Here is a 26,853-nt window from a genome sequence, read left to right on the forward strand (position 1 = left end):
CATCCTAAAATGGAGAAATACAGCATTTACTCTCTGTACCAGGCCTTTTACACTTAACATGACATTCTGGCATGGTGATAAGTTATAATCAGCTGTATAAATACACCACAGTTGTGGATCCATTTTCCTCTTGATAGGTACTTAAGTTGTGTTCAGTTTTTGTTATGATGAATGAGGCTGATATGAACACTTTGTACTCTTTTGTGAATATTTGTCTTTATCTTGGACAAAGGACTTGTGTGGAGAATGCCTGGGTCATAAAGTACATAATTAATTTTTAACAATATAATTTAAAAAATAGAGCAAAGGCTACAAGAATTGTAAAGGATGTTCCTGGCTCAGACATAGGCAAACCTCACAAAGAATGATGCGTATAAAAATGGGTGCCCTTCTAGTCACCACTCTCAGACTCTTTAACCTGCTCACAACTCCTCAGAATGATCATCGCTTAGAATTCCCTTTCCCAAGCCACTCCCATTCAGGCTGTAGTTCATCTGCTACAGCATGACCACTCAAAACAACCACTATAATTTTTCTCAACCCATCATTTGCCTTGTCCGGATTAGATTCTGCTGTCTACTACTGTTCTTAGGTTTTTTCCAGAGATCCATCTAGGCAAATTGCCACCTTAAATAAGCCCAGGAATTTGTTTTCTTTTTTTCAATGCCTGCCCTGTGAGTTTTCTGATGATGTCAGGAAAGGCTCTCAAGACAGTGCAGACAGTTTCTATTGCAAATTTACAGCCACCCATCTCAATACTGCCAAATATCACTACTGAACATTGCCTAGGATCTTTGCTTGGTTGTCCTGTTCCCAAACTCCACATGACTACTTAGGTTTCTCGAATTTTCCCTCTTTCTTCTCTCTCACCTCAGTAGGCAGTCTTACCTCATTCCTTAGAGAGAAAAAGAAAACCATGGGATGAGATATACCATCTGGTACCAACAGGAAATAATATGTAAAGGAAACGCAGCATCATCCATCCATCCCTCCCTCCATCCATCCACACACCCACATGCCTATCCACCAATATAACCACCTATCCATCTATGTGAACATCCATACTTTCAACTATCTATACATCCATTCATCCAGGGGTGCACCATCCCCACTCTCCCATCTAATCTTTCTTCTCTCCATCTACCTACCTATCACTCATTCATCCATCTATCCCTTCATTTACACATTTCTCCATGTGTTCACTAACTTACATATACATCCACCCATCCATTTATGCATCCATATATCCATCCCTTCATATACCTATTTGATCCTTTCTTCTATCCATCTACCCATCAACTTATTCATCCATTCACCAACCCATCCATATTTCCTTCTATCTAGCCATCCAGCCATCCATCCACCATCCCCTTATCTACCCATCCAATCCTTCTTTATATCCTTCTTTCCATCCCTTCCTTCCTCTGCCTTTTTCCCTCTCTTGTTTCTAGTTATGATGTGATTGAAGACAATACCCTGAATCTGTTTTGGGATACCTTCCCATCCTACTTTTTTGGAAACCACCAAGACTATGAATTCTTTCTTTGCTTGTACATTCAACTTTTCCTTCTAAGCTGAATCCTTCCCCATGGCTCCTTATCTCTTAAGTTTGTTTCATTAAAACCTTTTCTATTACCACCTTAGTTATCTCTCTATACCTTTCCCATTCTAAGAAAATACTTCAAGTGTGTTTAGCCCCTTCATGCTTGCTGTGCCCCATTAGACACAGGTCTCACTGAGTTCCAGATAACTTGTTGGAGCCAGACATAACACAAGTGCTTTCTTCTCCATCCTAGCCTCTCCACAACAGTCAATGCTGTCATCCTCCCAACGTGGTCATTCACCTGGCTTCTTGTAGCTCTGGTTCTTGCCCTTGATGGACTGTGTTTCTATTGCAGGTGGCTGACTGCAGTGGTCCTCATTTCTCAGGCTCCTTTACCTAGTGAGTGGCTTCTTTAGAAGGCACAGTGAATCACTTGTGATAGTGAGAGAAAAGTGAGCTTTAGTGAGAAGCTGGAGTATACCGCAGAAAGGTTAGGGCCCCTCTTTAATCCCTGCTTCCCCTGAAAACCTCTGGGTGGTCATCTTCTCTACTTTTTTCCTGTTGGGAGACTCCTACCTTAAAAGTCTGTAAACAGGAGCAGAGTACAGAAGGATGAGGAGTGGAATGATGAGCAACCATGCTCACGACTGACATGGAGACCACCAGCCCTGGCTACTGCAGAGAGGTCAAGATGGGAAAGAATGGGTATGTGTTAGCTCACACTAGGTCTTATTTTTCTCTTGTCCTTGAACCTTTGGGATGGTGTTGACTCCCTGCCATTACTAACCTAAATTGCCTAACCTTTTCTTGTTTACCCCGTTTGGCTCTTCCAACACTGTTGTAACTAGGGCCTCCTGTGAAATTCTGTCCATTGCACAACTAGAGGCGAGGTGTTTCCTGACTGGGCAGCACCAAGTTAATTTCTGGTTGCTTTGTTCACTCTCTGCTCATCCCATGACACTTGCTTCTCAGGAGTGTGACCTGGATGACCTGTGTCCATGACCTTTGTCCCTGATGTCCAGATTGGTTTGGCCATTAGAAAGTTCTGAAGAGAGACCAGGGAGGGAGGCGAGATGTGTTAGTAAGCTCTCCATACCTGAGATAATTAACTTCTAGAGAGTAAAGGTTTATTTGGGCTCCCAGTCATGGAAGTTTCAGTCCATGATCATTTGACCCTGTTTTTTTGGGTCTGTAATGAGGCGGCATGTGATAGTGGGAGCACATGGTGAAGCAAACTATTTACATCACTGTTAGGAAGCAAAGGGAAGCAGATGGGTTTGGGGTCCCATAATCTCCTTTGAGGACACATCTCAATAATGTAGGCACTTCCCATAAGGCCCCACTTCCCAAAGGTTGTACTACCTCTTAACAACATAAAGCTAGGGACTAATGCTTTAACAGTAGGCATCAGGGACATTCAACATCCAAACCATAGCCAGAGTAGAAGGAGATGGGATGTCTTCTGACCCCTCTTGTGGCTGCTGTGCCCCTTGAATCCTATTCAGTCTTCTCTGGATTCTTCCAAATGATCCATGCTACATAAGGTCTCATGACTCTACTGTCATTGGCCGTAGGCTGGGACTACATCCTATGTCCCAGTCTCATTCTACTCTCTTATCTCCTATTTACCAGGTTTCCTGCCTCTTATTCAGTTGCTACTGCTGCTCCTGTAGCCAATAGCCCCTTCCCAAACATTAGGGAACTTCTCAACAAGGTCCAATGACTCCTTGATGGTTTTTGAGGCCAGCTGGCCTTTCTTGATGAAAATAAGGTGATGGCTGGTGGAAATTGACTTTTATCATTTTTTATAATTAATACACATAAAATAGATCACATTAACTGTGTTAAGTGTTCAGTTGTGTGGCATTATTGTACAGCCATTACCACCATTCATCTCCAGAACTTTTCTTCTTTCTGAACTGAAACTCGGTCTCCATTGATACCAGTCCTCACTTCCTTTTCCTGGTCCCCTAGTATCCACTACTCTACTTTCTGTCTCTATGAATTTGACTACTCTAGAATCTTTATATATGAGTATTCATAATTTTTGCCTTTTAATGACAGTCTTGTTTTACATAATATGTTTCATTCAGTATAATATAATTTCACTTAATATGATTAATCTAAGGGTCATACAAAGCATAAGACAGGATTTCCCTTTTAAAGTTAAATAATATCCCATGAAACTGATTATCCTAAAGATGTTCTTACTTTGCAAAATAAAAAAAGTAGAGCCTAATATCAGTTACTAAAATGATTTTGAAGTTGTCCTGGCCCTGAAATTGTAAGATCTTGTCACCACTGGACCATAGTGTAAGTGCATTTTCACTTCTCCAGCTCTTCTCAGTCTCCACCTTGCAATGTGTGACTTGTGCTCCTCATTGTTCCTCAGAAGCAACTCACGTCTCCATCTCTATTCACCCAAGCATCTATTTTTACTGTTGTTTCTATCTGGAATGTCTGATCTTTACCTAATTTTATCAATCTCAATCCTGATAGGCCTTATCTCCCCAGGGAGGCCCAGGGCTCCAAAGCCCCCTTGTTTATTTATTGTGGTACTGGGTATTGAACTCAAGGCCCCTACACTGAACTACAACTGTAGCCCTTTTCATATTTTTATTTGGAGACAGGGTCTCTCTAAATCTCTAAGTTGTCTGGGCTAGACTTGAACTTATGATCTTCCTGCTTCCGCCTCCCAGAGTGCTGACATTATAGGCATGTGCCGCCATACCCTGCTCCAGGGCCTCTTTCTCAATAGCTCCCCTCTCTGAGTTTTGATGTCTGCTGTGTCTGCACTTTCATTTTCCTTTCTAGGACATAAATACCTATTTATTTCTGAGGATGAGTGGTATACACATCCAAAACAACAACCCAGAAGATAAGGACATCAAGCTTCCCCGGAGACTGAGAATCCTGGCATAAGAATAGCTATAAAGTTTGAGATCATAACTTGAGAAATACTATTATACATGTACTTCCAAGTCTCTGCACAGGTTCTAGCTCAAGGCAGAGAGCTACACTGAGGCTGACTCCTATCTTTAGTTCTATTTTTCTTATATACAAAGTCACATATTGGGCCCTTTAGAAGGTAAACACAGAGAAAAACTATCCTAAATTCTAGGTTCTCAGTGGAGAGAAGGTCTAAGAAGTGGGGTATAGGTGAAGTGGATTCACGTGTGGATTCGCAAGGTGGATAGAAACATCTGAACAGGGACTCTCAGCAGCTGAGCAAAGGGCAAACGTCCCAAATTAAGAAACAAGTTTTAGTTCCTTGACCTGGCTTCTTTGATTTCCCAAAGGCCATAGACCTGTCTAAGTTAATGTTTCTTTTGCAGCATACACAAGGCACCCAGTTACTGAATTCCCAAAGAACATGCTGAATCATTGTTATATAACAGAAAGGGAATCCATCTTAGTAGCTGTCTGCTCACCATCCATACAGCCCTGAGCCATGCTCACTCTCTGAACTGCCTCTGGATCCCAGCAGTATCTCCTGATCCCCTTCTCCACAACCCCAAGCTAGGCAAGGACACATTATGTTTTGTGGGGGTAACCCAGTCACCACTGAGGGTCCCGTAGAAACTTCCAGAGGGTCAACCTGTTCATTTTTATTTGCCAAAGATGCCTCTCTTGCATCCCTAAGGGAAACTTACAAGTTCAAGATAAAGCTCCTCCCCGCCTTTGAAGAGAGAGATGGGAGGGAATATCACTTTGACAGTTACATTACAGTGTGCAATCTGTGTTATGACCCAGAAACCACCTCTGAAGTCTAAGCTAAAGACATAAGTGGCAGGGCATTCCCAGCCTGGCGAACTCAGTTGGCAAAGAAGGCTTATCATGTGAATCATTTAGAGAACATTAGATAGTCCTGGGCACAGCAGAGCTGACTTCTGCCACTCTCTGACCTCAAGCTTCAGTTTTTATGTCACACATATTTAATTTTTTAGAAGCAAGTAACTATGTCCACCCCATACCCGAGAAGAAAGGAATAATACCACTTCTTGAAGGGAAGAATATCATAGTTTTTAAATGACCATAGTCCACCTACTGGCCACAAATTATGCACATTTTTTTCTCACATGCAAAAATATGCTCACCCTGCTTTATGTCTACTAAAAGCCCCATCCCACTAAATCAGCTCAGTGTCCACAATCCCTTCATCTAACCCAGGTTTGGATGTGGATGATGTTCTTGTGCATACTTCCTTATATAGATCCCAGAGAATGGGATGCTTCCTGCATCAATGCTTTCAGTAGGAAGGCTTGTGAATTCATGAGATAGGTAATTGTGCCTCCCCACAACACTCACATAATATATAGTATAATATAGAACATGGGCCAGACAGAGACTATCTGTGCTAGATGTTCCTGTTCAAAGAGTACAACTCTGAAATCCTGCTGTGCAGGTACTATAAGTTCCTTCATTGGTGTCACCCTGACTCTAGCCTGCAAATGATTCTCCATGCTCTAGATTCTACCCTTTGAACTCTTTGTTCTGCTCTCTGAGCTGTCCCTTCTTTTCTATAAAATGTAGCCCATGTTTACATCTATGCAGTTTCTCAGCCTACTTCCTGCCAGTAGAATTCAGGGGAACTCAGAAGTCTCTTTTCATTTTGTACAGTCTTTTTCTTTTCCACTCCGACCTGGTACTCTTTGCCAAAATAATTATTTTTAAAACATTGTATATCATCAGTGAATCTCATTAAAGCCCACTTCTTTAGACAACTGTCAGATTTACAAATCTCTTTGTGTTAGTCTTTTCTTCCCTTGGGTTTGTGCTGAGACTGCTGATGAAGAAAACTTTAAGCTTCTTAGAAGGCCTATTGTTTAGCTGAATGCCCTTTTTCTCTTTTTGGGAACTTAAAGATTTTATATGCACACCCCTAGTTTCATCCTTAGATATTCTTTTTCCTGACAATCTGAATTTAATCTTTGTCTGGAAATCCTTTGGCAATTTTAGTATCATTTAACATCTGGAGAAGCTGAGAATTTTCAAAACTATCAAGTTCTGGTTCCTTTTTATATCACAGAGTTTCTTTCAGCTTATCTCTCTTCTCTCACAGTTTAGTATAAGCAGCAAGAAGTGAGGAGTCACCCTCAATGCTGTGCCTAGAAATCTCTGCCAGATCATCCAGTTCATTTGGTACATTTTCTACCTTCTACATTTCTGCAAGAAGTTTTGGGCTTAATCTCTCATCTCCTGCTCTAAGAGGATGAGTTTCTCGGTGACTTCCTGACACACCTTTTTGATATATCCAGCCTCGAGTCACTTGTTTAAGTGATTCCTGTCACCTGTCTTTCTGCCACCTGTATTCTAGCACTAAAGTTCAGATCATACTGGGGCTGGGGAGATAGCTCAGCAGTCTAAGTGCCTGCCTTGCAAGTGAAAAGATCTGGGTTTGATTACTGGTACTGGCATGCCCTGCCGGCCCATTACCGCACAGTGTGTCGGCCTGGAACCCCAAGCACACCATGCCAGCCACTGAAACCAGGCATGGTGGCACGCACCTGTAATCACAGCACTGGAGAGGCTGGACAGGAGAATCACTACAAGTCCGAGCTGCATAGCAAGACCCTGTACCAAATAAATAAATAAATGATAAAAAAATTTTAATGAATTTAGTACAGGGTCTACAGGGTGTCACTACACAGATTTGTAGTGATCCTCCTGTTTTCAGCCTCCCAAGTGCTGGGAATACAGGCATGCACCACCATGCCCCATCTCAATAGCTGTCTCAGCACGCCCTGGGGGCAGGGCCAGCACAGCACACCAGGGATTGAACCCCAGTCCCTGCATCTGCCTAAGTGGCGCTTTAATCCACTGAGCTATCTGGCCAGCCCCAACATCTTTTTTTCAAGTTCAGATCATACCACTTTTTTACTCCAGATCCCTCACATTCACTCACTTAGCCTTTATTGAGCATTTTCTTTTTATTGAGCATCTTTTATTTTTTTATTTTATTTATTTATTTATTTATTAAATTAATGCAAGGTTTTTTTTTTTTTTTTTTTTTTTTTTTTTGGCGGAACCAGGGATTGAACTCAGACCCTTGCGCTTGCCAAGGAAGCGCTTATTCCACTGAGCCATCTCCCCGGCCCCAAAGAACATTTATTGAGCATCTTATTGAGCATTTTCTTCACACAAAGTACTACATTTAGGGTTGGGAAATTCTCCAGAGGCTAAGATAGTCTGTGCCATCATGCTCCTTTGGCGGAACTATGTAAACCAAATGATCCCAGACATAGAGATAAAATTGTAATGGAGACAGAGCTCAGGAAGACACTTAGATGCATCTCTGCAGTACAATGGAGGGGTCTGTGCTTGAGCGGCTGCCATGAGAAAAGGCTTCTCTGAAGATGTGGATTTTAGTAGGAACTTTGTGAAGTGTGAGGAAGGAAAACAGCACATACAAGCTCAAAAGTCAGGGTCAGTGTATTCAAGGGACATACATATTGTAGTATGAAAGACCTGGGTACTGGAAGAATAGGGGCCAGGGAGATAGCTCAGTGGAATAAGTGCTTCCTTGGCAAGCACAAGGGCCTGAGTTCAATCCCCAGTTTTTCAAAAAAAACAAAACAAAAAAAAACAGAATAGGGAGGCAAAGCCTGCAAACAGGCTAGAGGACGCAGCAGGGATAAGTGACTTCAATCCTGCTGTCCATGCTGGTGCATGGGTAAAACATGCACATTATGTCACCACTGCTATATGCCATTATAGCGTACTGGGGATGCAACAGCGCATGGATCCTGTAAGTTTGCCAGCCTTATATAATTTACAATCTAATGGAAGAGGCAGATAGAGGGATAAGAGAATATCCAATATACACAACTAGTGCTGTGAAGGAAGTACAATAGCGTGATGTGACAGGGGTCTGGCTGAGGGACACCCTTAGATTGTGCGACTTGCAACAGCTTGTCTAAAACTCTGCATCATATATCTGAGATATGATAGCTGATTTAGGAGCTGCCCTGTACAAGCTGAGGCTGGAGCAAGTGGCACACACTGCAAAGAGGGCCAGGCTCAGGTGGAGAGAACCCTTAAAAGGAGTGAGGCTTGGCAGGATGTTGGATAGGGAGGGTCTTCCAGATTAATGGAGTCACTTGCACGGTGACTTGCAGCCTAGAACCAGTGTGTCTATTTATTACTCCCCAGATATTTTCCTCATTTCCTTGGTCCAGAGAGGACAGATGTCTGATCGAATTCCCCAGGGGAGGGGTCAGTGCATCTGGGCTAGGTGGAAGGAGGAGTGGGGAAGGGGAATTATGAGGAGGGAAGCCTCTGTGCAGAGGTGGGAGGGAAGGGCACTACCCAGGGCTCCCACATAAGCTGCTCTTGGACAATGGATGAATGAAAATTTCCAAGTATTTACAGTTATTGGCACTACTTCAAAACCCTGACCTTAGTATCTTACATCTCCTGCTCCTAGCCTCTACCTTGGTGGAAAGTGAGCTGAGGACTTCCTGCATGTTCATCAAGTGCGCGGCCCCTGGGCTGCTCTGCCACTTCTGGCCTGGGGATTTCTGAAGGCACCATAGCAAGTCACCAGCCAAGTCCCAATGAATGCAGGGCTGCATAAGAGGATGGGCAACGTGCCCAGCCGCGATTAACCAGCGAGGGCCAACCTCCCCACCCCCACCCAGTGTGACTTTCACCCTCCCAATGCCCCTCCCCTAAGGGCACTGGTCCCAGTTGCTGCCGGCCCGTGCTCTCAAGGGGGCGGGACCCACCTCCTTGTAGCCCAGGACTGTTCTGCGCCTCCTCCAGACCCAGGAGTGCAGCTCACAGAGCCTCGGTTGGAGTGCTACACCTGCACCACCTACACCTGGTGAGTTCCACCGCGTGGGTGAGCTGCCCGATGCCCTTCGGGAGGAAGGCAGATGGAGCAGGAGCTTACGCAGGCACTGGGTGAACTGCCCAGGGTGAGAGTTCCAAGCGGGGTCAGCGAGCCTGCCGCGGGGACGCTGGGCTTGGAATCTGGGCCCAGGGTTCCTGGAGCTGTCGAGCCTCAGCCTGGCTGTGCACTAGGACTAAATGACCCAGACACTAAGACTGGGCTAGGAGAGTATTGGGTTGGGCCACTGGGGCCCTTAACTGAACCTGCGCCGTTCTGTGATATGGCTGTAGTCGCCCAGTTTACAGAGGAGAAACCTGAGACCCGGAGAGAAACAGACTTGAGAAAGGCGAAGGGGATTGTCCCTGGCGGAAGGACAGGCTGTGTCCTGTACCATTTGCTTACTTGCAGAGCCCCTCACTCCATTCGCAGGGCTGAGAAATATCCCCACTGATTGGCCAAATATGGGGGCCTGGCCTCCCGGTGATTGGAGCGGTCACCCCAGAGCTGCTCCGGGACTAGGCAGGCGTCCAGTGCTCTCTGCCAACCCCTCCCCAGCCCCCGCCGTCGCTGCGGTGTAGCCGGAAGCCCACCCGGATCCTGCGAGTTGTTTCCCTGTTTCCCTAAATCCGGCTACTGAAAGCCAGCCTCCCTAGGCGCGGGCGGGGGTGGGGAGGGGATTTTCCCAGGCACCTTGTTGCCTTCCCAGTGGGAAGAATCTCTGCTTCTACAGGCGGAAACAATTTAACAAGTGATTTCGGGTTAAGAGACCTGAGCTGTAGCAATTAATGACCTTTTCTCTCAACTCCTCCAATTCTGCTTGACCTAGGATGAGTATCTTCAGCTCTAAATCCTGATTTCTTGTTTGTGAAATTGGGAGGGGTGCAAGTTTACAGTGTTGATCTCGCAAGGTTGCTTGAGAATTACAGGAAGTGAGTGAAGATGGGCTCTGTCATTCTTGCTAGCATTACGTCTCACGCCAGTGTTGGGGAGGCAACACTGTGACATCCCTGATAAAAACGAAGAAATTGAGGGCCACAGATGGTATGATCCACCTAGGGCAGTAGTGACTTCCACAGGCTCAGGGGCCTGATCGCTGTGCCTTAGTCTTTGTCCTCTGCCCAGGTGTGGGAGTGGCCATGGGTAGAGCATGACCCCAAGGGGCCCTGGCTCAGGGAGGGACAAAGCCTCCTCCCTTCCAGGTACCAGACCAAACAGACTGATTACTAGAGAGGGGTCGGCTTTGGGGCTTCCCTAGGGCAGCTGGGGAATGGGATACCTTGTAGCTTGCTGAGTGCCCGTCGCCTTTGCTCCACCACTATGGCTGCTTTCCTCTTAGGGCTCCAGGGCTGCAGCGGCAGGACAGATGGCCTCCAGGGGCTGTTCCTGCAACAGGGGCCAGAGAGGAGGCCTGTGAAGCCAAGACGGCTACAGCGGTCTCTAAGGTGCCTCTTCTAGGCAGGAAGGAGGCAGGGCCGAAGGCCCTTCCCCTGGCTCGAGCACCTCCTCTCGCTAGGTCCAAAGGCCAGCAGTGGCTGAGGGCCCTCTTACCTCTCCTGTCCCTGCCAAGCTCAGCTTCCCAGCACTGTGACAACAGCCTTTCCACGGGCTATGCTGACCCCCTGACTCTGCTTCTCTGCAGGAGTGGGGAGGGGAAACCTTTATTTTGGTATTGTGTACTACACACGTTTGGGCAAAAGTAATGAATATATGCACCCACTGTCAAAAAGAACACTCATTGTCCTGAACATCCTCCGTGTGCTGCCTATTTGTCTTTCCCCTCAATCCTTGGTAACCACTGTTTTCTTTTAAACTGTCATCCAGTTTAACTAATCACAGTATGCCTTTGGGACATAACACTAATTTTGTCATCCAGGTACAGGACACATGGGGCTGTCAGACCCATGTTTATTCTTTAGAATATTTCTATTGATGAAGTGTTAATGTTAATTTCATGAAGTTTAACAATGAGACTTATAGAGAAAAAATCACAAAGTATTGAATTTTTAATATTTATCGTTTATAAAAAAGCATCAAAATGTTCAACATTGACTGCTTTTTGGTATACTAAGTCTAAAAAGCAACAAAAATAAATTCTTATATGAAATACAATGAAAATACCAACAGCACCTTACAAAAAATAAAGTGCCTTTACTTCTTCAATTAAGGCAATCTGCACACATGACAACAGCACGTTCCATACACATATGTCACTGTTCTGGTGGCACATGTGTTTTGCTTTCCTGACCTTTTGGTAGGACATACCTGATATCTCAGTGGCCTTGCTGTTTGGTCAGGAGGTTTGTATTATATTATACAGTATGTGGTTAATAGAAACACAAAATATCAATAAATGGAATATTAAATTCTTCATATAAGTATTGTGCATTTAGAATAAACAACACTTTCACATAAGCTGTGTACCTGCTTACAAAACCAAAAAGATAACATCAAAAATAAATTCCTCGGGCCAGAGATATAGCTGAAAACTGGCAAGTTTGAGGCCCTCAGTTTGATTCCCTGGAAAGAAAGGAAGGAAGGATGGAAGGAAGGAAGGAGGGAAGGAAGAAAGAAAGAAATTCTTACATGAACCACCACAAAAATACAAATAGTGTCTACCCCCAAAGTAAGTTTCGCTTCAGCTGTCTCACCAGGGCAGTGTGCATACAACAGCAGGTTCCGTGTACACGTCTCACTTACACTGACAGCACATGTGCTTAGCTTTCCTTTCCTATGTGGCAGGCAAGTCTCGTCACCTCTTTTCCCTTCCTGTTTTGTTAGGAACTTCCTACTATGTTATATAATGTGCGCTTAGCAGGGAAATAAGATATCAATAAACAAAATATCAAATATGCAATGAGTGCTTAGAATAGACATTAATATCTTCACATTAGCTGTTGCCTTGCTCACAAAACCTAAAATATAATATCAAAAATAAAAACCTATGAGAACTACAACGTCGCCACAGACAAAAGTCTACCACAGACAGAAGCCTTGCTTCAAGTATCATCTCGAAGCCGTCTTCGCACATAACTACGGCATGCTCCATACACAAGTATCACTTGCACAGACAGCATTTGTGTTTTGTTTACCTCTATGTTCTTGTAGGACACAGTTGAAATATTGTCTGTTTTCCTGTTGTTGCAGTATGTCTTTTGATTCCGTGCCTGCCTGTTCACCTATAAATTCAGCAGTGTGTTCCACGGGTTTTTTTTTTTTTTTTTTTCATAATTCCCTGGGTGGAAACATTTTGTTTTTGCTCTGCTGTAAATAATATCTTATGAGCTACAGTTCAAATCCTCTATGAAAATTTCTCATGATTTAAACTTGTTTTCTTTGTAAACCATCAAACTACTCATGCCACACACATTTAGTATCAAGTAAACATAACCATCCCTCCAATACTTTGTGCTTCAAGTGACATCACAGTTACTGTATAACTCATCAGCATCTACTCCACCTTTGGTTTTGTTGTAGAAAGTTTCCCCCTCAGACTTCCATTTTGTCAAGGTTTCCCTATCAATATTTTCATCATGGTGAAATGTTGACATCAAAAGTACCAGTTTGTTTTTCTTTGTCATATATGACACCAATGTTCTATCCTTCTGAAATTCAAATGTCATGCTACACAATTCTCTGTTTTGAAATTGCAACATTTCATTTGTAACTTCTGCTTTGTTCCTGTCTACAAAGTTTCTACACTGGTCAACTTGTGCTCTGTTAGCAAATATAACATCAATTGGAAACCGATAAACCAATTTTTGTGTGTCACATTCTAATTAGTTTGGGAGATGGGAGCAACAAGTCTGTTCACAACATCATTTGGTTTATTACTATGCAAATAGGACCTGGTGGCTGAGTTCCAGAATTATTATCTAAATTGAAAGTGTAATAAGTCTTCATATCTACAAGGACATACATTTTTATGACATCTTTTAACTCATCACTTTTCAGTAAATCTTCTACTTTCCTAGGATTACCATGAGAAATCTCTGCTAAATATAGCAGACCTATGAATGTTTCGGTTCAGCTAGTGAGATGTCATAGTAAATACATTTTTAACATGGCTATCAGTGCATACAGAGTGTTTTACTCGCATTTCAGCCTTTGTGTATTTCACGGCATCTTGTAGCATTTCATTTATTACAATTTCCAGCGCTTAATGCTGAGGTAAACAAATGAAAAACAAGTATAGGGTGAGTAAAATCCTGTTCAGCCACATTTGGAAAGGTGCAGATACCTTACTGTTCATCATACCAAATGTGTAAACACATAGATCGCTTCTTGAATCCGTCAGGGAAAGGTAATGAGATGCACAGCTGGCCACCTAACTGAAGTACAAATTTACATTAGAGTAAGGGATGAGCCTGCTAGACCCAGTCTTATGGTCCTAGTATGTGTGTTGTTTTGTAGGCCTTAATTTTCTACTCATTTGTGTAAAGACCAAGAGAGTGATTGCTGGATCTTATGATAGATAAAAGTATATTTAGTGCTACAACAACCTGCCAAAGTGTCTCCCAAAGTGGTTGCATCAGTTTCCTGACAGCATGAATGAGAGTTCTCATTGTTCCATGTCCTCACCTACAATTGGTGTTGTTAGTGGGTTTTGGCTATTTTAATAGATATATAGTGGTATTTTACTGTTGTTTTAATCTGCATTTTGCTAATGACATGACAGTTTTACTTGCTATCTATATACCTTTCATATATCTTTAGTTTAGTTTATTTGGGTTTTAAATTTTTATTGTTGAATTTTAAGAGTGGGATATATATTAAAATTGGGTACAAGGTCTCACTACACAGCTTGGATTCCTAGTGATCCTCCCATTTTCAGCCTCCCCAGTACTGGGATTACAGGCATGTGCTGGGAGGGGGGCAGCGCAGCATGTAGACTTATTTGCTGGCTCAGTGCGCAGGGGGGTGGGGGCAGTGCAGCACGTGGTGCCAGGGATTGAACCCCTGTCCCTGCACTTACCTAAGTAGGCACTTAGTTCGCTGAGCTATCTCACCGGCTCAATAGGTCTATCTATCATTAATATTTTCTCCTAGTTTATGGCTTCTTTTATTTCTCTTGCCAATATGCTTTGCAGAGCCACACATTTTAATTTTAATACAGTTTAGCTTATCAGTTCTGTTTTCATATATCTTTTAGTGATATATTTTTAAAAGTTATTGCCATACACAAAGTCATCAGATTTCTGTCATCTTCAACAAGTTTTATAGTTTTGTGTTTCATTATTAGGTCCATGATCTACTTTGACTTAAGTTTTGTTAAATTTGTAAGATGTCTGGCTAAAAGAGTTCCAAATGGTGCATGAACAGGTCACGGAGCAAGAGGCTGCCTAGTGCACAGGCGGCCCTGGGTTTCATGTCCAACACCACCAAGCAAAGAGAAAAAGAGGGGGAGATAGGACCAAGGTCCTTAGTTTATGTGATACTTAGAGGAGTTGGTATTAAAAGGCATTTATAATAATGTCTGGCAGTTAGAAATATTGTAAAGCATTTTTATTTTTATTATAATATTCTACAATTATAAAAAAAGTCCCTCAATCTCATATGGCTGAGGTCCAGTAAATGAGGGCTAAGATAAGTAAAACTGAGTCCCTAGGAAACCTTTAGTGAGTAATTCAGATAAGAGAGCAGTCTAACGTGTTTTACTAAACAGCTTTATGATATTAAAGAAAAAAATCACATGTATAAAACAAAAACACAATGCATAGAAAAGGCCAGCAGGACAGTATTGGCTATAACTAATACAAGGGACACATAGCGTCATGACCCCTGAGACTAACCAACTTCACCTAGGTGCAGATGCTGTTGGGCCTACCCCTGCCCAAGCTGCAGAAGCAGCTGGCGCACTTCTTCCCACTTTAGCCAACCCCTTCCACATGCACAGCTTCTGACTCTGCCCTCCACTTCTGGAAGCAGCTTGAGTACTAGCTTCTCCTGCTGCTGCCAAAGGTACTGGATAATAAAAATAGCTGTGGAGTAAATTAGCTCCCACTGGAGTCAGCTTTAACCAGTGAGTGATGAGGGCTCTGGACTGCAGGATTTGGAATACATAGAGTGCAGTTGTCCCCTTGGTTTGAAAAAAGTTAACTGGCCTCTTCTGTTATATACCAAAACTAGAGAATTGTCTGGCATGGTGGCATGCGCTTGCGGTCCTAGCTACTTAGGAAGTGAAATGGGAGAACAGCTCGAGCCCATGAATTTGACAGAAGCCTGGGCAATGTAGCAAGGCCTTGTTTCAAAACAGGGTGGGAGGGGAAGAGACAAAGACAGAGAGAGGAGAGGAAGGTAAAGGAAGGGGAGGGGAGTGGAGAAAAAGGGAGGAGAGCAGAGAGGAGGGGAGTTTATTCAAACTTTCAAACTAATCAGTAGGGGGAAAAACACAAAAACAATAGAGTTAACAATATTTCTAGGCTCTTGGATAATAATGACCCAGCAGGAGTCAGTAATTGTGCTCTAAAGTTGATAAATCAAGATGTAAAGGCATAAATATATTATTTTAAGTTGTGTTGTTATTGCCAAAAAAAGGAAACAAGCAATTCTTTCTAGATTACAAAACTAAGATGCCTATATTTTATATTATATTATACAACTGGAAAAATTTTAGTGTCCTGATAGTTGTTTTTATGCTTCTTCAGATACAGAGCATTTTTAAATACAAAGCGGGGCTTACAGACTTTTGTGGCTTGATGTGGTGGAGAGATTTTTTTTTGCCTTATTTTATATCATTTTATACACCTTTGTGTTGTTTCAGTATTATATTTATGAATGAAGCAGTTTGGGGAGGAATCCCAATAAAACAGTGTGTACAGTGACTACACTGGAGTGAGTAGAGAGCCCACGACTTTTATCCTTTTAAACAGCTCAGCATAATGATCAAGGAATTAAGGACACTGTACGAGTCAGCACTGTTCAAAGTAATCCAGACATGTTGAATGTTTAAAATTTTAAAAGAACTACTGCGGTAAAGGGCCCATTAGCATTGATCTCAAAATACTATACCTTGGCTCAGACACTTTTTATTTATTTATTTATTTGGTACAGGGTGTTACTACACAGCTCAGACTCATAGTGATCCTCCTGTCTCAGCCTTCCCAGCACTGGGATCGCAGGTGTGCACCACCACACCCGGCTTCAGTGTGGAGCTAGTATGGCATGTGGTACCAGGGATTGAACCCGGGTCCTTGCACTTGCCAGGCAGACGCTTAGACTGCCAAGCTATCTCCCCAGCCCTCACATGCTCTTATTCCATCATTTGTGTCACTTCTGAAGCAGTTCTGAAAGTCCTCTTTACTGAGTATCTTTTGTTGCATTGTCATAGCTGCCTCAATGTCCTGATTCAATTCAAAACACCTTCATGGTCATTTTGACTATAAGGAAGAACCAGCAATGGAAAGGCCAGATCTGGTAAGTAGGTAGGTGAGGACACACTGCAGCGGTTTTATAAGCCTGCCTTTCTATTGAACAGCACTCAGCAGCAGCATTCACTGTATTTTTTAAGTCACACCTCCTAAAGACAGTCACAAAAGAGGACGTCCAGAGCCGCTTCTCATCATGGCAAATATGATGGGATAAATGTACTCAAAATGAAAGGGACTGTTTTGAGAGCGATTCGTGCCACAACTGTGCCTTTTCTTCCTGCATTTTCCAGTCATGGGCAGTTGCTTCCCAGGCTCTGTATATGTCACTTCCCTGCTTTGTCAGACCGAGTTCCCATGGCACTAGGGCAGAAGGCTCTAGGGCAGTGCCGGCAAAGCTTTTACAGCTTTAAGCAGTACAGATATCCTGCTGCAGCTTGCTGCCACTGTTCTAGGCATAAGAAGGGAGCTGATCAGGCTCCTGCATAAGTTGGACTTCCCCAGGAAGAGGCCATTATGTTAATTCCCAACAATCATGACAGTGTCTGTTTGCATCTCTCCAAAAGAAGCCTAGAAATTCTGGTTAGCTTTGAACTGCCTTTTCCTGAGATGATTAAATGTGCCTAGGCCCAGAGACTGCCAGAAGCCTTTATATATGTTTGAGCAGACCACATTGCTTGATATATGGGGAAAGGTCAGATGCCATCGTGTATGTTGGTTTTCGCTACTAAGTTGCAAGAATAGCCAGAACGTCCATTTCCATCTTCATAGCATTGACCGTAGCTTTGTGTCCTTATCAGTTTCAGGGCATTGTTCACATGCTCTGTAGTGCATTGTGGCCTTAACATGGCACTTCAAAGAAGTTCAGTCTTCCGTGGGGCATCCCAGTTTCTGGCTCCTATGACCTTTTGGTAGTGCGTGACTCACAAAAAAACCACCCACTGCTGTATGCTTTTAAAGTTCATTTTATTTATTTATTTATTTTTTGTGGAAAAAACAGTAGTCATTTATTATCAATACATCAGAGAAAAGGGCACGAATATTCATCACCTCAAAACAAATCTCTCTCACATCTTCCTGGGCCATCACTGCTAGCATCTTAGGCCATGCTCCTGTCTCCCTCACAGATCCCTGTGAAGGCCTTTTTGTTCTTTTATTCTTGTCTCTACTCTACATGGAAGCTATAGTGAATCTTCTTAAAGTGCAAAATGAATCTCAGTAGCTCATGTGTCAGTGCATTGACTTTCCATAGCAAAGAGTCAAGATTCCTCACGGCCCACAAAATCCCTCTTTATATGAGCCCTCACTCTTCTTTCTTTTTTTGTATTTTAGGGAAGGGTCTACAGGGTGTTCTGGATCTCACTACTAGATCAGACTTGTAGTGATTCTCCTGTTTTTTTTTCATAATTTTATTGATAAACAAATAGCAATGAGACAATTTCAAATCAAATCGCTAGAACAGTTTCAATAATTAACACACTGCATACATTCTTCTTAGTGGTTAATTGCTGTACAACATGCGGACTTGAGATTCTATTTACAAACATCATTAGAACAAATCATTCTATTCATTAAGAGAATGTAACTACATATCTATCCTAACGATTAAAGTTCATTTTCATTATTTACATAGTTTATAAAAATTATCCAGGTCCAAAAGCAGTTTTGAGATCAAGTATGTCAACTACAAGAATTTTTTTTAAAGAAAAATGAATCCCACTGTTCTTTTCCATGAAGAAATCATCCCCACATTGCAGGTTTTCTTGTTTGCTTCATAATAAATCAGTGTATGATGTCAACCAGTCCAGACTTCCAGGGAATATTAGGTAGCATAGCTAAGGTAAAAAGCCTAATAGTTAATAAAGTAAAATACCTGCATCAAAATCAGTAATCAGTTTTCTAATTTTGACTTTAAATTTTTTATCTACCCAAGACATTGCACACCTTGTGGGGTACATTAGAAACATTCAAAAGCCTCTGTTTTTTCACAGTAGATGTTCTCTCCTCATATACATTGCTGTGTTGGATCATGTGTGAAGTGGTCTCAAGAAAGAGTTTCCCAGGATTGGTGAGATAGCTCAGCAGAGTAAGTGCCTGCTTAGGCAAGCTCAGGGACCAGATTCAACCCCCCACGCCACATGCTGTGTCAGCCCTACCCCCAAGCACTCTGAGCTGGCCACCAAATCTGGGCATGGTGTTCATGCCTATTATCCCAGGGCTGGGGAGGCAGAAATCAGGAGGATCACTAAGAGTCTGAGCTGTGTAGTGACCAAACACATTAACAAAAAAACAAAAACAAAAACAAAAACAAAAAAAAGGAGTTTCCCAAAGGAGCATATAATTCTACTGTGTATCTGGAGGATGTTTTTTGCATAGAATATAATCATCTGTAAATCAACTTTGTGTTTTTTTTATTCTTTGATAATTTTTTAAATCGAATACTTGAGAGATGTGAACTTTTATAAGTTGCATGAAATACCATCTTTTGAGATGTTGGACAGAAGCATCATATGACTTCAACACTCACTGAGTATCCCCTATCTTTTTGAGCATTTGCACCCTGAATTCTGAGGTTAAGATTGTCTCTTCACTTCTGCCTCCTCTTAATAGGAAATGGTATGAGCCCTCTCCCTCTACCAGATTGTATGAGACAGATGTTTAAAGATACTGTTTCACTTTTATACCCTTATATAGGGTTAATAAAAAGTGTCCTGAAAGTATGGAAGAGAAAGCATAGCTAAGTCTGGCTTAGGACATTAGGGAAGTATTACAGTAGAAGGAATTTTTGACTAGATACCCAATATTCAGTATGTATGAATTCAACAAGTGCCAACTACAGCATTTCTGGAAGAAAGAACAGTGAATGCAAAGAATTGGAATTGTGAAACCTGCTTGGTATGAACCATATGCCCTTACCTCAGCCTTACAGGCCCCATCAGATAAGTAAAGTCTGCAGATGCTCAAGGTCCTTACATAAAATGACAATACCTGCATATAACCTATGCACATCCCTTCATATACTTTAATCTCTGTGTTGCTTATAATACTGAATACAACTGTGGCTATGGAAAAGTGGATTCTGTCAGAGACTTATGAAGGACACCCCAGCAACAGATGAAGGAAAGTACTTCTGGAGGGACAAGGCTCTGAGCTACCCACAGGCAAGAAGTAGAGACTTTGTGTGTGACCCTGATCTTGCCTAGTTGCCTTTGTCACTGGTCTGTTGGAGGCTGCTGGTCAGAGGTCCCCAACAAAATAAGAGACCTGAATCCAGAGTGTATTGGGAAGCAGGAAAGTCACATGAGTACAGAGTGACTTAGAAGTCACTTGACTCTGAGGCTGAGTTCCCGAATTCTCATGGAAAGACTTTAGTCTTTCCACTGTGCTGTTTTCTCCTTCTCTAGAACAGTGGAGGGGGGAGGGGGGAGGCCTCTGAGAGACCTGACATAAGTATGAGCCCTTCAGCAGTTCTGAGTTCTCAATAGGATTGAGCAGGTAGGCAGATATCCTGGGACCCGAGAGAGGATAGATGGCAAGAGTCAAGATTGATCAGGGCCTGCCATTCCACATCCACACTATACACATGTGCCACAGATTCCCTGACCTACCCTCTGAAGAGCCCCATTGCACAAACACTAAAGCTCCAGGGCAGTGTAGAAACCCCTACATCAACATCCCTAGCCCTGAAAAACGCATCTTCCTCTGGCATACAAACCAACAGCAGCTCTTGATCCTATATAGGCTGCAAAATGTAAATGAATTGGGCATACTCATCAGGTTTCCATCACTGTGATAAAATGCCTAAGAAAAAAATCTACCTAAAGGAAGAGAAGCTTATTTTGGCTCATCACTTGAGGGTGCACTTCATAGCCAGCTTGTTCCATTATTTCAGGCCTGTGTCCAACCTGAATGTCATGGTGGAGAACAAGTGATAGGAGAAGGCTGCTCACCCAATGGTAGCCTGGAAACAGTGAGCTTACTTTTATAAGTCTGTCCTCACAGGCCCATTCAGCTAAGAATCTATAAATGGGTCACTCCATTCACAAGGTCAGAGCCCTCATGACCCAATCTACTCCAAAAGGTTTATCTCTGAACACAACTGTATTGGGAAGCAAGCTTCTAAGAGATAAGTTTTTGGAGAAATTTAATATCCAAACCATAGCATCATAAACAGAGTGCTTGCTACATGCCTGGCAGAATTGACATGCCATAAACTGACAGTTCTGTGGTCACCACTGACACCACCAACAAACTTCATGAGGAAAGCTGAGAAGCAAAAACACCTTGCAAGGCACAGGTATTAGGGTTCAGGAAATGGTCCAAAACCCCTACGGACACCGTATTCTGAGTACCTGCTCCTCTGTACTGAGGCAATTGTGTGAGGTGTGATAAAAAATACAGTGAATGATTAAAATTTAAAAATGTACAATATAAAAGACAGATTGCCACAAATCTCTCTCAAAACACTCTCTTCAGCTTTAAACACATGTATCTCGTTTGTTATTACCACTTTCCAAAGCAAACTGAAGGTCTTCTATTATGAATGAATTTAATTGCATTGCTGTGGCTGCCTTCATGTTGTGAATTAATTCAAACTGTTTACCTTTTGTGGTCATTTTGACTTTAAGGAAGAGCCAGAAGTCACACAATGTCAAATCCAGTGAATAAGGTAGATAAGAATCCAGCACATTTCACAGCCTCCCTTTCTGTTGTATGTCACTCAGCAGCAGCATTCACCTTACATTTTGTCACATCTCATTGACAAAAAGGATTCACAGAAGAGGGCTTCCAGAGCCTCTTCAGAAAGTGGCAAGAACAATGGTATCAAGCGTTTCAAGTGAGATGAGCAATAATATTTTTAGGGGAATTAAAGGCAATGTGTCTTTTATTGTAAGAAAGTTTTGAAATTTAAATATTCTCTGCATTTTTATCATTCCTTTTGTAATTTTTAATGCTCACAAAGAAGAAAAATTAAAACCAAGTCATCTGTATATTTTGTGCAGAAAATTACCCCCTACTAGCCACCTCAACTTTGTTGAAATCTTAACCATGAATTTAAGAGTATTGGAAAGTGGGGCATTGAGAGATATTCAGGATTAAAATAGGTAATTGAGGGTAGAATACTCATGATGGGACTTACAGCCTTACTAGGGCAGAGAGAGAGAGACTTAGAAACTACATTGACCAGAGAAACCTGGTACCTGGTCCAACCCCCTACACAGAAGGCAGTGTTGGATTGGGCAACTGGCCTGGCCAGAGAAACCCAGGGTAAATCCCCTCTAACAAGGGGAAACACTTGGCATACAAACTCTTAACTTATATAACTATAGTGTTTGCTCCTATAGTCTAAAGTAAAAAATCCATAGTTACTGAAGTTTGTCAATTTCTAATTTTTGCTCAATGCTATCATTATTGCTAATGGTATGACTATAGCTAGAATGTCATATCTGTTGTAATCACTTGTTCTCCCTTAGGAAGCAATATTGGAAAGCACTGAGGTAATAACCTCACCACAGCCCTAAAGATGAGGACAGAGCTGAATGGAAACTAATATCATACTCTCTGTTAATTGGGAAGGTAGGATCTTGGCACAGACACAAACCAAGACTCTCCAGCACACAGAAGATATCCCTGAAGAACAGACATTCCCTAGAGAGGCCTTGAGAATAGTGATAGAGATACCTACTACCAAAACGCAGAAGGCTCATCACAGAAATCAAAATTAAACTTTCTTTTAGAAAATGACAATATGAACACTCAAAATTCAAACTGAGACCTCTAGCCCACCCAGAAAAAGCCCAAGAGTTATCAACATAGAAGAAATTCGAAGTCACAAACCCAAAATTTCTTAAATGATAGCAACTGAAGTAGAGACACAACTCTAGGAAGCTATAGAGGAAATCACATGAGAAATGATCTCTCAGGTTAAAAAGAAATGATAACCATAATGAAAAATTTGCTGAAAGTATCTAAAAAAGACATAGATAACAAATAGAGGAGCATAGAAAAATGATGGAAACCTTGAATGAAAAACATAGGAAATAATTAGATGCATAAAACAGATTCAAAGAGATATTCCAAAATTAAAAATTCCATTGAAAGATGGAAAAACTGCTTGAACAAAACTGAAGGTAGACTTTCAGACCTTGAAGACATCATTGGAGCTATCAAACATGGAAGGAAAGCTCTCTTAAAAATAATAAGGGACCAGGAAATAATAATGCAATAGCTGCAAGATAAGGCAAAGAAAAACAATATAAGACTGATAGGTGTCAATGAAACAGGAGTCAGCACAATTGGCATAAGACTATTTACAGAAGTAATATTAGAAAATTTCCCAAGTATGGAAAAAGTATCTGATATAGTTAAGTGAGGCATATATAACTCCAATTAGTCATAGTCAAAATAAATATACACCCAGATATAATAATTAAGATCCCAGAAATTCAACACAAGAACAGAATATTAAATACTGTTAGAGAAAAGAAACAGATCAACTATAAAGGAAAACCCATCAGAATAATGCAGATTTCTTAACACAAACCATCAAACCAAGAAGAGCTTGGAGTGAAGTATTTTAGGTCCTGAAAGAAAACAACTTCCAACTTACATCGATGTAACCTGAGAAACTACTTTCAAAATTAATGGAGAAGTAAGATACTACTACAACTAAGAACAACTAAAGAAATTCAGCCAACTAACTCTACAAAGAGTACTGAAAGATATCCTAGAAAGAGATAAAAATGACCACAACTTCAAGAACAACAAGAGAAATAAATCACTAAACAGGGCAAGCAGTTAAACACAGGAAAAGTAGGGAACCAACAACAGGGAAACAACATGACAAAGATAAGCCAATATGTAGCAGCTATAACCATCAATGTAAATGGCCTCAATTCACTAATTAAAAGAAACAGACTGGCAGAGTGGATCAAGAAACAAAATCCAACCATATGCTATATATACAAGGAACACATTTATCTCAAAGGGGAATTTATAGACTGAAAATAAAAGGAAAGAAAATAATACTCCATGTGACAGGAGCAAAGATAAAAGGAGGGGCAGTGATTCTGTTTTCAGACAAGGTGAACTTCAAATGAAGAATGATCAAATAAGATAAAGAAGGTTACTACATACCTGTTAGAGGAAAACTTCCAGAGGAAGCAATAACAATCATAAATATGCATGCACCAATTACAGGAAGGTCCAACTATATAAGACAAATTTTAATAGGCATGAAAACCCAAATGACCAGTAACAAGTTGTAATGGGGGACTTCAACACCCCATTGACACAAAGAGATAGATGAATTAGACAAAAAAATTGCAAAGAAATAACAGAACTGAACCATACTTGTGAATAAATCGGCTTAGTAGACATTTACAGAATGGCCTACCACACAGCATTGTTTATTTTATTTTATTTTTTTTCTCCATAATTTTATCAAGAAACAAATAGCAATGAGACAGTTTCACATCAAATTGGTAGGACAGTTTCAATAATTAACACATTGCATACTCTCTTCCTAGCCACACAACATTGGAATACACATTCTTTTCAGTTGCAACTGGGACATTCTTTAAAATAGACAACATACTAGCCCATAGAAAATGCTTAAGTAAATGCAAAGGAATTGAAGTTATCCCAACATATTATCTGACCATAGTGCAAAGATATGGGAAATTAATGACAAAAGAAACTGCAAAACCTCCATAAACATATGGAAATAAAATAACACCCACAACCAAAGGGTCACAGATGAAATTAAAGAGCAAATTAAGCAATATCTATGATCAAATGAAATTGAAAATACAACTAACCAGAATCTGGAATGCAGTGAAATCAGTCCCCAAGGGAAATTTATAGTGGTGAACACTCATATCAGGAAAACAGAATGAGAACAAATAAATTGATGATGTACCTCAAACCTCAAGAAATAGAAGAACAAATCAAGCTCAAAGCCCAAAGAAAGAAGGAAATTATAAATATGAGAGCAAAATTTAATGCAGTTGAGGTCAAGAAAATAATAAAAAGAATTAATGAATAAAAGAATTGGTACTTTGAAAGAATAAATAAAAACTCAAATTCATGTAATAAGGAATGAAAAGGGTGAAATCACTATAGATCCTATAGAAATTTGAGTGAACAGTGAGGCAGAATTCTTTGCCAGATACTTTAGGTAATCATGCAAGTAGCCCAACAATAATGCAAGGCTCATCTCATCAGGGGGCGTATAGGCCAACATCACCCCTAGTCTCACAAATAATCTCAATAGGTATGGTACTCCATAAACCTGGGACATTGGCGCATCAGAGTGAGCCAAGAGGATTTCAGCATCCTGGGGCCTCTCAAATTTGTACAGCAGCTGAGTGCCCAACATTACATTGAAATACTCTTATTCCTGCCACAACTCCATTAACTGCATATTCCTTATTATCAGTATTTCCCTGTGATTTCTTACAATTAGCATATTCTTCCATAATGACATCTACACTGTGATTACAGTGGCTTCTGCTGACTACCATTGCAAAGCCCTGTGAAGGTCTACCGACCTCTCATCACTGATGTCTGGTATCTGTAAACACTTTCTGTTCTTAGTCTTTTACTTGTATAATTGATGTTCTTTAAAATTGTCAATGTATAATAGGGCTTATGTTTCAGTTTGTTTTCTGTTCTATTTTAAATAGCAAATAAAAGGAGTATAAATTCCTTTCCTCATTTCAAAGTTGCTACCAGTGAATATGGTAATTAGACAAAGAAAAAACACTCAGTAGACTATTTTATTGCCTAGCTGACAACATTGCTTAAATGCTGGTGGTTCTATCCCTTTGACACTACACAATTTTCTAATATGTGTTAAACGCTATGTGACAAAATGCCCTGATTCCTAGTGCCAAAGGTTCAACTTAATGTATATACTTGAAAACCATACATTTGTGCTTTGTTTTTTTAAGGTGCTTGAATGAAGTAAAACAGTCCATCCTCAGCAAATCCACCTATGTTGTTCCTTAGACATTCTATGGCTCAAATTATTGAAGGATGGTGGTTTGTTTCATGATTTTGATCAAATTGTTAAAGGATGGTAATTTGTTTCTTGGTGTTTGTATTTGAGTCTAATGCACATTCTAACATGATAGAGGCAATGCATTATTGTGTAGAAACAGTTTTCTGGCAAAGTTGATATTTTAGGAATTGTATTTCAGATTGTAAATAAAATTTGTTTCTAAATTTCAAAGCAAAAACAAAAAAAGGAAACTACAGACCAATCTCTTTAATGAACATAGATACAAAAAATCCTTAATAAAATAAGAGAATGAAGCAACTCATCAAGAACATTATATACCATGACCAAGTGGGATTCATCCCAGGAATGATTCAATATGTACAAATCTATAAATGTATTGTACCATATCCACAGAGCCAAAGACAGACACCACATGATCATCTCAATAGATGCAAAAAAAAACTTTTGATAAAGTCCAACATTCATTCATGATTAAAACCCTACAAAAAATTGGAACAGATGGTCTTTGCCTCAACCAGACAAAAGCTATCTAGGACAAACTAACAGCCAACATCATACTAAATAGAAAAAAATTGAAACTTTCATTCTAAAATCAGTACCAAGACAAGGATATCCATTTTTCTTGAAACATTAGCAACTGGACAAGAGAGAAAATAAAAAGAATAAGAATAGGAAAGGAAGAAGTTAAATTATCATTATTCACAGATGACTTGATACTTACACAGAAGGCCCCCAAAACTCCATGAAATGACTCCTAGAATTAATAAAAACAAAATCAGTAGTGTAGCAGGATATGAAGTTAACACTCAAAAATCAAACAAACAAACTCACTGAGAGAGAAATTAGGGAAACCATGACCTTCACAATAGCAATCAAAAAATGAAATATTTAGGAATCAATCTCACAAAGGAAGTAAAAGATTTATACAGTGAAAATTATAATACTCTAATAACAGAGATCAAAGAGGATTTCAGGAAATGGAAAGACATTCCTTCCTCAGAGATAGAAATAATCACCATTGTGAAAATAGCCATACTTTGGGAATTGTTATACAGATTTAATACAATCCCAATCAAAATACTCTTAG

The 26,853-nt window shown here is 40.9% G+C and overlaps 1 protein-coding gene across 1 annotated transcript in view; it reads left to right on the top strand.

Annotated features, from left to right (window-relative positions):
• Positions 1-9,268: 9,268 nt before the first annotated feature.
• The window catches only part of Aldh1l1 (aldehyde dehydrogenase 1 family member L1), a 95,000-nt gene continuing 77,415 nt past the window's right edge, over positions 9,269-26,853 (top strand). The window contains exon 1 of the mRNA XM_004629477.2: positions 9,269-9,368. The gene's annotated coding sequence lies outside the window, so the exon portion shown is untranslated. The remainder of the gene's footprint in view (positions 9,369-26,853) is intronic.

This window comes from Octodon degus, unplaced genomic scaffold, assembly GCF_000260255.1.
Source record: "Octodon degus isolate 3935 unplaced genomic scaffold, OctDeg1.0 scaffold00030, whole genome shotgun sequence".
NCBI lineage: Eukaryota > Metazoa > Chordata > Mammalia > Rodentia > Octodontidae > Octodon > Octodon degus.